Here is a 10,507-nt window from a genome sequence, read left to right as displayed (position 1 = left end):
ATGTATATTAAAAGTCAGAAAAAGCACAGCCGATGGAAGTGGAGAGTGAAATAGAGAGAAAGACAAGGCCAAGAGAGTTCCCACCAGCGTAGGGAGGCTGGTTGTGGAGGGATTATTGGTCAGATATGAGGGAGTTAAGTTCAAGGCAATTGGCTGCAGAGGGCTTGGGAATGGTTAGGAGGGAGGAGTTGAAAATTCAAAAGGGGAAGAAGTGAAGTCAGGTGGGGGAGGGGCAGTGTTGAGGGGCTTATTGATAAGGAACCCTACACCGCCACCCTTCCCAACTGGTCGTGGAGAGTTGGAGAAGGGATCAGAAGCAGCGTGGATAGCTGCTAGAGTAGCAGAGTCATGAGGGGAGATCCAGGGTTATGTGATGGCGAGTAAGGGAGTAAAATATATATATTTTTAGCTAGTAAAAATCTAAGTCCAATTCCAAATGGGAGCATAAGTGAGTAAAAATATGTATGAACTGAAAAACTGACATGTTTTTGTAATAATGATTTCTAGTTGTTCCATGCACTACTGGTCCAATCATATCCAGATATGTGGGTGAAAGCAGGGGCAAAAGCTCCTACATGTCTTATTCCTAGTTGGGAGTATTTGTACTCCATATTTTTGGAAGTATTTGCCTGTTTTGTTAGGGAGTAAAAGTGGCTGATACATCCCTTGTCTGTAGGGCTGGGTGGAACTGTTAACAGCACACAATAACAGCAGTCAAACTCAGTTCCCGATACTTTCCGTTCCCTTTCACCTCTAGCAGAGCTCAGAAGTTTCTCGGCTGGCAGTCCTCTGGGACAGCACAGTCATGCAATTGTGTCTCTAATCAAGTGCCCAATGGTGTGGCTCTTTCACCGTCTTCCACGTTGACCCTGTCCCCAATGGAACTCATGCGCTAAACTCCATTCTTACCAGCAGCAGCAACTCCTTCTCTCACTCTGCCCTTTTCTCTGACAAGTCTCAGTTTATTCTTCCTACTTTTTCTGTCTCCATTTTATTTTAGAATTTGTTTATTGGCATTTAGTTAAGGTTACAGAGCGACCCCGCTGGAGGGTGTTTCTTCAATCGTCAAAATAACAGATTTTACTTAAATTATGTAGTATAACAATACAGTACCATTTTAACAACAAATTAACTTCAACTGTCTCCTTGATTGTCGTGAGGGATGAACAACGGGGTTCTGGCGTTGTGGATGTCCGGGGGGGTGGTGGGAGGGAGGACAAGACTGTATCTGGAGTTATTTCTGGGTCTGTGTTGGTCTCGCGTTAGATGATATGGTTAGCTTCATGGTTCAAGTGATAGCCCAGGTGGATTGTTCAAGGGGGCTTATCATCTGAGGAGTGGAATAATTTTGCCATGGTATCCTTCCACGCTGCCAATACCATCCTGGAGTCCTCGGTGGATCTGGCCACACTATCTTCCCAGGCTCTAGTTTCGGCGTTCGCCCACATTTCCAACTCTTTGCGCCACACTTTATAGTTCGGTCCTGCAGGCTTTTTCCATGACATACAAATGGTTCTTTTAGCCATGATGCACATTATGTCCATCAGTTTAACTGAGTGCTTGAGTTTAGCCAGTCTAGGGTAAATTCCCAGGAGGCATTCGGACGGGGTCCAACTATACCTAGTTACTCCAACTTCCTCACACACTTGTTTTATTCCTGCCCAAAGGTTTTGTGTCTTATGACAATTACATAGCATGTGGATCAAGTTTGCATTATCAGACCCGCACCAAGTGCAGTTCGAGAGCGAGGATTCGCTGAATGCAGCCAGTTTGCTCGGGTTTAGGTAGGTGTGATATAATACATTTAATTGGATGAACCAGAACCTGTGGTTTCTATAAACTTCTTTAGGGAATGTCAGTGCCCTCTCCCATTCTCTGTCCGACAGTTCCCGACCCGTATCAGTTTCCCACTTCTTCCTGAGATCGGCACTACGAGGGTTGGGAGTGTCGGCTAGATGGTTATATATCTGGGACACTACTTTGCCACTCTCCCCCAGATTATACAACAGTGTTATGAAGGGATCTGCGTCCGGTTCCTCAGGCCAGGTATCCCATTTTATTCGTGCTATTTCTCGAATCTTTTGGTACCAGAGGAATTGGCCAGTATGAATGTTGTCTTCTGCCTGTAACAATGCAAACTCTCGGAAGGTTCCCTCGGCATATAGATCGCCCCAGGTATACACCCCTCTTTTCCTCACAGATCCTGATATTACTCAGATCGACTTCCGTGTTATTCAGCCCTGAGATTATCGGCACTTCTGGAGAATATGCCTGTTTTAATTGTGTAAGCATTTTGGTCCTGTGCCATATTTTCCTACCCAGTGTCGCCAGAAAGGGTGCATTACGTATCAGGCCTTGGGGGCCCAAATTAATTCTTTCAGTTTTAGCGGGGGAATCATGGACTGCAGCAGGGGGGTCTCTGAGGTGGCCTCATCTGCCAACCACTTGGACACGAAGCCCAGCTCAGCTGCCAGATAGTATTTTTCCAGACTGGGGAGTTGGATACCTCCTTGTTTGTGTGGTAAAACTAGTGTGGATAGAGCTATCCAGTGTCTGCCCTTTCCCCAAAGGAAATCCCGGATTATTGTATCAAGTAGCTGGAAGAAGGGTTTTGTTATGTAGAAGTGCACATTTTGGAATCCGTATAGGAACCTAAGCAGGATTATCATTTTAACGATTGAGGCCCTGCCCATCACAGATAAGGGTAGCTTTGCCCAGAACCCCACAGATTTACGTAGTGCAGGCAGAGCCGCCCTCGTGTTGTGTACATTCAATAGTTCTTGAGTGTGCATTATCTGAATCCCTAGGTATCGGAATGAGGTGGTCTGCCATTCTACACCTACCGAAGGAAGCTCTTCTGCGCTCATATTTTTCAAGCCTGCCAGGGGGAACAGATAGGATTTAGTTTTGCTAAATTGTATGCCTGAGACCTTAGCATAATTGTTAAGGACTTCCAGCATCGTTGGCACATTGAGATGGGGGTTATTGACATATATTAGCACATCGTCGGCATATAGTGAGATGACGTGATCCACTCCTCCCAGTCGAATCCCTGCGTCGAAAAATTGTTGCCTGAAATAGATAGCAATGGGTTCCAAGCCCAATATATAAAGCATGGGTGAGAGCGGGCAGCCCTGCCTGGTTCCTCTGCAGATTTCCCAAGCTTCCGAGATGTATTTCCCGGATTTTGGCTGTGCCCTCGGCTTATTGTAGAGAATTTTGATCCATCTAACGAACCCTTGACCAAAGACGAATCCCTCCAATACAGCCACCAGCCACTCCCAGTATATGGAGTCAAACGCCTTGACGGCATCTAGGGATAGTAGCGCATAACTCTCCTCTTTCGAGTCTGTCTGGGCTATTATGTGCTGAAGTCTGCACAAATTCATGGTTGTGTTACGGCCCGGCACAAAGCCATTTTGGTCCGTGTGCACTATGTCTCCTATCACTCTAGACAGTCTCTTTGCCAGGATTGTCGTTAATAATTTTACGTCATAGTTGAGCATGGCGAGCGGGCGGTAGGAGTCACACTTATCTGCGGGTTTGTTAGGCTTGAGCATTGGAACCACCAGGGTCTCACTCATACTATCGGGTAGGGTCCCTCTTTCGTAAGCCTCAGAGAAGACTTTGTGCAATAGAGGTGTCAGGGAGGATTCTTATGCCTTGTAAAATTCCGAAGGCAACCCATCGCTGCCTGGAGCCTTACATGTAGCCAAAGATCTAATTGCATCCGTTATGGCTTCAGGTGTGATGTCCATATCTAAAGATTCAGACTGTGTTGGGGATGAATTAGGCAGACCAATCTCATCTAGCGTGTTTATTATTTGTTGTGGGGGATCTGCTCTGTATGGGAATATAATTGTGCATAAAAATGCTTGAAAGTGTCATTGATGCCCTTTTGGGTTCCCTGTATTGCCCCCGCCCCATCTTGTAGTGTAGTAGTTATGTGTCTGGGGTGTTCTCTTTTGCAAAGCCAGGCTAGCAACCGTCCAGGTTTGTCAGCCTCTGCGTGTATTCTGTTCGTTCTGGTGATAAAGTCAAATTTAGCCAACCTGCTCCATGCCTCAGTTCAGTTTTCTCTAAGGATTTTGAGATCTTTCTCCCTCTTCGGGGTGTCTATGGGAGCTGCTTCTAGATTCATGATTTCCCTTTCATTATGATCCAGCTCACTGCGTAGTAATTTCCTGATGCCCCCTGCCTTAGCCATAACTTCACCACGTATTACCACCTTAAGGGCGTCCCATAATGTGCTTGCGTGTTTCACACTTCCTGTGTTTTCAGTTATATAGTTATCTATAGAGTCCTGTAATTCGTCTTTGAATACTGGGTCCCTCAAAGTCTCCACAGGCATTCTCCACATGGGGATTGGAGGTTTGGGACAGATATAGTTCCATTCTATCAGGAGTGGGGAATTGTCCGAAATGGTCCTTCCTAGGTATTGCGCGCCCACAATTTGGGGTAAGTGTTCCCTACTTATGAAGAAATAATCTAATCTCGTGTGGAGATCATGTGGGGACGAGAAATAAGAGTATCCTCTTTGTTCAGGGTGTAGAGCACGCCATGCGTCCGCCAGGTCCAGTCCTTCAGTCATGGCGTTCAGGGACGTAGAGGCCGCTGAAGGGCCTTTTAATGGAGATCAAGACCTATCTAGTGTTGGGTTGTGGACACAATTAAAATCTCCACCCCATATGAAAAAACAATACCTGAATTCCAGTATTTTGGTAGCGAGCGCTTTCAGGTAAGCAGGGATGTTATTATTGGGGAAGTATGAGTTCACAATACATATTTCCCTTTGTTCAAGGGTCCCCCATACCACCACATATCTACCCTCTGGGTCCTTTTCCATCTTAGTTAGGTGGAATGGTGTTTGAGGACTGATCCAAGTGTAAACCCCTCTTGCGTATCTGGAGTAGGAGGCTCCAAAGCCCTGTCCCCCCCAGTGTTCTCTAAGTTTTTCCTCTGATTCTGCTGTGCAGTGAGTCTCTTGTAGTAAGACTATCTCAACTTTCTTCCTGTGTAAGTAGGATTTAACTCTATTTGTACGAAGGTATGTACCCAGGCCCCGCACGTTCCATGTCATTAACTTTATTTGCGTAGCCATGGTGGTTCGGTGGGGAATATAAGGTCCACCTGGTTTTCGTGAGGGGCTTCTGTGATTATAGTTAAGTTCCCGTAGGCGCCCATTAGCAGCCAGTCTGCATCGGTCAGGAAAACTCCCACCGCCCTCCAGCCACTTGTCCTCATTTTATCATTTGGAGACTTACCAACTTTCTCAACTTCCATTCCAGTGAATGAATTAACCGAAGAAAACAACGTTGAACTGCCCCCAGCAGTTGTTTCGAACTCATAACGCTCGGGGGCCCCTGAGTTTTTTGGGCCTCTCCAGGCCTTCCGGTACAGGTGGTGTGTAGGCATTCTACCCACACTGTTCCAGATGGGGGGGATCGTCGACGAATCAATGTTTGGGCCTTCGTGCTCCTGCCCGGTTGCGGCGTCAGTTCGCTGCGATGTTAGGTAGTGTTTCTTGGAGGAGGCCTTGCATGTATGGTATTTCAATTACCAACTTGTGTAGTACGGATCATCAATTTAATTCTTGCTTCCTTTTACTGTTTCTTCCGCGTCTTCTGCTAGATTATTGTGCTCAAGCCACATATTTGCTGCCTCCAGAGTTTGTAGGAAGATTGCCTTTCCTTTATAGAGTACTTGAAGCCTTGCTGGGTACAGTAGCATGTATTTAAGGTTGAGTTTCCGTAGTCTTGCTTTTACGGGTATGAAGGAGTTTCTTGCACGTTGCACTATGGGAGTGTAGTCTGGGGACATGACTATTGCTGAGTCATTCTTTTTTATCACTCCGCCTTTCCTCGAGAACCCCAGTATCGTCTCCCTATCGCGGAAGTTTAAAATCTTTGCAGGTGGGGGCCGTTTCTGAAGGGATCGATGGGCTCGCTCTACAGAGAACCCTTGGATGAGTTTGCCAGCTCAATTTCTTGTAGCAGCATTGTTTCTATGAACTCTGTGGGGTTTGAGCCTTCCATGTCTTCCGGGATCCCAAGTACTCGAATATTATTTCGGCGGGCGCGACCTTCTGCATCTTCGGAGCGGGATTCAAGTCTAGCCACTGTCGATTCCAATTCTCAGACCTTAGCTTTTAGCTTATGCGTGGCCTCACTGGTTTCTTGTAGGGAAGTTTCCGTTTTAGCCACTCGCTCCGTCAAGTTGCGGGCATCCTGCCTCATCAATTGGATGTCAGATCTTATTTCGCCTATCTTGTTTTCCATGGATGTTCGTAACGCTGCAATGGCCTGTAGGATTTGAGTGTCCCTGGGGTCCGCCACCAAAGCGGTGATGCCGCTGTGTCAATGGCGTCTTGCTGTGGTTGTTGCTTTGGTCTGATTGTTGTGAAAGAGTCCATTGTCGCTGTATTCGTTCTGTTTTTGGGAGGCGACATTCTCGTCTCTGGGATGCCGACACTATGCAGTGGGGCACGTTCTTTAGGCTTATCAACACTGTAGGTACTTAGCGATCCACCGTGGGTGGGCCCTATTTAGGTATTGTACAATTGTAGGGCAGGTTCTTGCACAGATCCGGGTTCGATTTCGCCGGATCTTATGTTCAGTCTTAGGCCGCTATTCTTCCGGCAAATGTATTAGCGTACTAGGGTGGTTGTGGCATGGGTTGTACCGCTGGGTTCACCAGTGTCTGTCTGGCTGTCCCCTCGTAGCGCCGATCTGCCTCCCCTGCAAGTGGTCTTCCCCACTAAGGCTTTACCACTCGCCGTGGGGTGTTGACGTGGACTTGTTGCTCACCACTGAGGGGCATTATTCAGCAACATGGGGAACAGTTGACCACTGCGTTTAAAGCTGCTGCTAAGCTTGGGGTGGCCCCAGGACGATGTGTTATAGTGGTCTGAGATGGGTTGGTCTGGGCTCAAATGTTAGATTCAATGTTCCAACTGGGGAACGGCTGTGTCCAGCGAACCCAGTCAACCTGAGTCTGGCACCCCCTGCACCGTGTTCTTATTATACTTTTATGAACCGCAGCTAATTGGGGCTTGCCACACGTAATTCAGTCTCCTATGCAACCGGGCTGTGTCCCCCGCGCTCTCACCAATTGTTCTTCCTGCACCAGCTAATTGTCTAGTTACGGCCTGTGTCGCAGGTGGGCACTGGAAGCGAGTCTCCGACTGCGGTCACGGTCCTGCTGTTAGAAGGCACAGTAGGAGGCACATCCCCACTTCTACGGGTCCAGACGTCCCGGTTCCGTGGCGCTGGCGCTTCTCTCGGTTGTTCCGCCGGGGATGACAGTAGGCGTCCGTCCCAGCTCTGCTCACCCACTTTGTCTGCCTCCCTCAGCGGTTTCTGCTATTTGTCTGTGTCCGCCTTCAGGATCACTGCCTTTTGTGCAGCTGCCCGTGTCTACACGTAGCAGGATAGCCGACAAGCTTCAAGCTCCTCCTCTCAGCTGTGGAGATTAGCGCCGGCGCCTCGGTTGGAGGTAATCTTGCGGGGACGTCTGACTTCTGCACTCGGGAGGGACTCTGTCAGTGGCCTTCGCCTGTGGGCCCGTCGGCACTCGGTTTAAGCGAACCGTAGTGATGCCTCGGTCGTTGCCGTAGCAGAGGCCGCCATCTTGAGTGTCGGGGGGGAGTCCCTTCAGATGCTCTGTTTTCCTCGATAAGAACTCTGATTTCCGTCGGCTTCCTGGTCGAGTTCGGTAAACGGGTTCCTCCAAGCTTGTATCTATTTTTATTGCTGCATTTTCATTTAATTCACCATGATATCTTCTGCTGCAGGATCACGGGCAGGAGCACTATGGATTGTCGACTTCACTCCATGCGTGCTGGCCACGCCCCCCTTCTGTCTCCATACCCAACACTTTCCCCATGACAGCCTTCACTGCCGCATTCTGGTAGCTTCGGGCTTTTTGCCTGCCACCCAAACTAGCCCTGGGCAACCACCCTGCAATCACTGGACAAGGTGACTCATTCTGGCCAGATGTTAAGTCTCCTTCTCCAACTCTCTTTCCAAAGCTCGCCAGGTGCATTATATTCATAGACTACATGTAGAAATTAAACACCAAATAGTGACTCCAATTTAGTTTCGGTTTCAGTGTGAACAGGAGACCAATCAATGTGTACCACTCTCCCTTAATACCTATTCAGGACAAATAGTTGAAAAGGGGTACAGTGGTACCCTCCCCGAGGGCAAACTCATTTGCTCACGGGAGTTACTCGTTCCACTTCAAAACCTAGTTATCATTTCACAGTCAGACTTCAGTTACCTTTTTATTGCACAATTCAATTATTGTAGAAAGCTGGTCTTCATTTATTTTGATCCCATACTTTACATTCTTTTGACCTTTGAATTCTGTTTTCTTTGGTATATTTATCTCAGCTATCGTTTAGTAATGGTATCAGTTGCATTTGATTTCAAAACTCAAGTCATTTTGATTTTAGTAGTCAAGTACGTTTGGATCCAGGTCTTTGCATTTATTTTGTGTCTATTTGTTGGGGGAACTGACTTAAATTTGTCCGGGGACCAGGGTTATTTCCCACCGCAGGCATTAGCAACTCGCATCGATGAGCTCAATTACTTTTGAACACAGATCACAGTTGGCCACACACCTTTGCCACATTTGACTGCATATCTTAAAACTTTTGGACGGTGGCCTCAGTTACGCTTAATTGTGGAAAATTATACTTTTAAATGTGGTACATAGTAAATTTTCCCTGCAGTGCTCAGTTACTATCACAACAGAGCTCAGGTACTCTTTAATTACAGACCTCATTTACTGCTAGAGCTATACCTCACTTAATGTTGACCACAAACCTTTGTTGCTATTAAGCGCTCACCACAATTTCCTTCTGCTACAGACCACAGTTCCCTGAACTTGCAGAAACACAGATACTTTTATCTGCGGACCTCCATTAACACTGGCCAGTTACCCACCACTTTCTGACTGACTTTGCCCTGGAGCTGTTTGTGGTCTGCTGCCTCTGCCTTGATGTACTAGTTCTAGGAAAGTAAGCAGGTTTACAAAGGGCTCTGTGCTTAGAGCTATGGTTCTAGTCAATTCAATTCCTACTGCCTTTCATGTAGGTGCTGTTAAAAGTGATTGCACTCCTTGGAGAGTAGGAGCAGCTGGCAGTGACCTTTACTTTGCCGCCCCCTGTAGGGACTTCGAGCAATGACACAAGTGATGAAAAAGTTATATTCTTTGAAGTTTGTTTATTTTTAACAAGTCAAGGCTGGGGTTGTACCAAAAGTCCACATGAACCAGGGGAACTTCTACCAATCATACTAAATGACTGAATAAATCATATGAAAGATGGGATGACATAAAGCAGAGTATATGTGGTGTTTGCCACACCTAGGAAGAGGTTTATCATGAATCATAAGAATTGTAACCTAGTGTTAATTTGTCATTGTCCCTTCGGTGACACCCTACTCTAAGAAACAATGTCCCAAGGAAGTGGTGAAGAGAAAGGTTCAAATGTAGTCTTAGCAAGTTCTTGAGCCTATGCTTAAACACAAATGTTCTAAGCTAGCCAACAAAAGAGTTCACAAACCCTATTCTGTGAACGTTAGCACTAGTCAATAAATCACCACACCAAATGGTATCCTGGGAAGACTCTTCCAGGTTTTACTCACAATATCGACCTCTCGTCTGTCTTCGCCATCAGGCCTCTCCACGACCTCTTCGTTCTACCCCGTCTGTTCCACAGACTCTAAGCTTTCAGCTTTCGTAGGTAGGCCTATCGGTTCTTCGCCTTCAAAAATGGGCCTCTCCAGGGCCTATGGATTCTCAACATTCACAAACAGGCCTCTCCATGACCTGTGGATTCATAGCATTCACAACAGGCCACTCAAGAAGCTGTGGACTATCAGCATTCACAAACAGGCCTCCTGATGACTTATGGTAATATTCTCCTATTTGTATCAGGGTCAGCTTTTGCTGTGTGGCTCTCAGAACAGATGTGACCGCATGCTTGGCAGTGGCCTCCCTTTCTCCACCAATCTGTCTCCTCCCGGCCTGGGCTCTCACCCAGCCCTTTTTATACACCTCGGCTGGTAGATGTGTCTGTAACCTTTTCTGTAATTGGGTGGGGCGATGGGACGGGGGGAGTTGTCTTGGTTTATCTGATTGGTTCTTTCTCTCTTTCCTCTCCTCCTGGCCCTTAATAGAATCATTGGTAATTTCAGTCATTGTCCACCACAGCATGCAGCTTTATCCACACCCTCCTTTCCAAACACCCATCATTCACACCACCTTTCACACTTCTTAAAGGACATGCCCAGGACTATAGTCAGCCTCCACCCCACCTATCACCTGTACACAAAGCTTTGCTTGCAGCAATTTCAGGTTTATCGCGCTTGACTGCAGAACACAAACGCTGATCACTGTGCACACAGCAGTGACCAGCGTTTGTTTTCTGTGATTAAGTAGGGCTATCATGTAGCTCGGGAATGGGCGTTATGTGCCAAGCAGGCTAGTCAAATTAACAAAA

Source organism: Ambystoma mexicanum, chromosome 6q (assembly GCF_040938575.1).
Source record: "Ambystoma mexicanum isolate Mex_15411 chromosome 6q, UKY_AmexF1_1, whole genome shotgun sequence".
NCBI lineage: Eukaryota > Metazoa > Chordata > Amphibia > Caudata > Ambystomatidae > Ambystoma > Ambystoma mexicanum.
The sequence above is the reverse complement of the archived record's forward strand: the minus strand, read 5'-3'. Positions refer to the sequence as shown.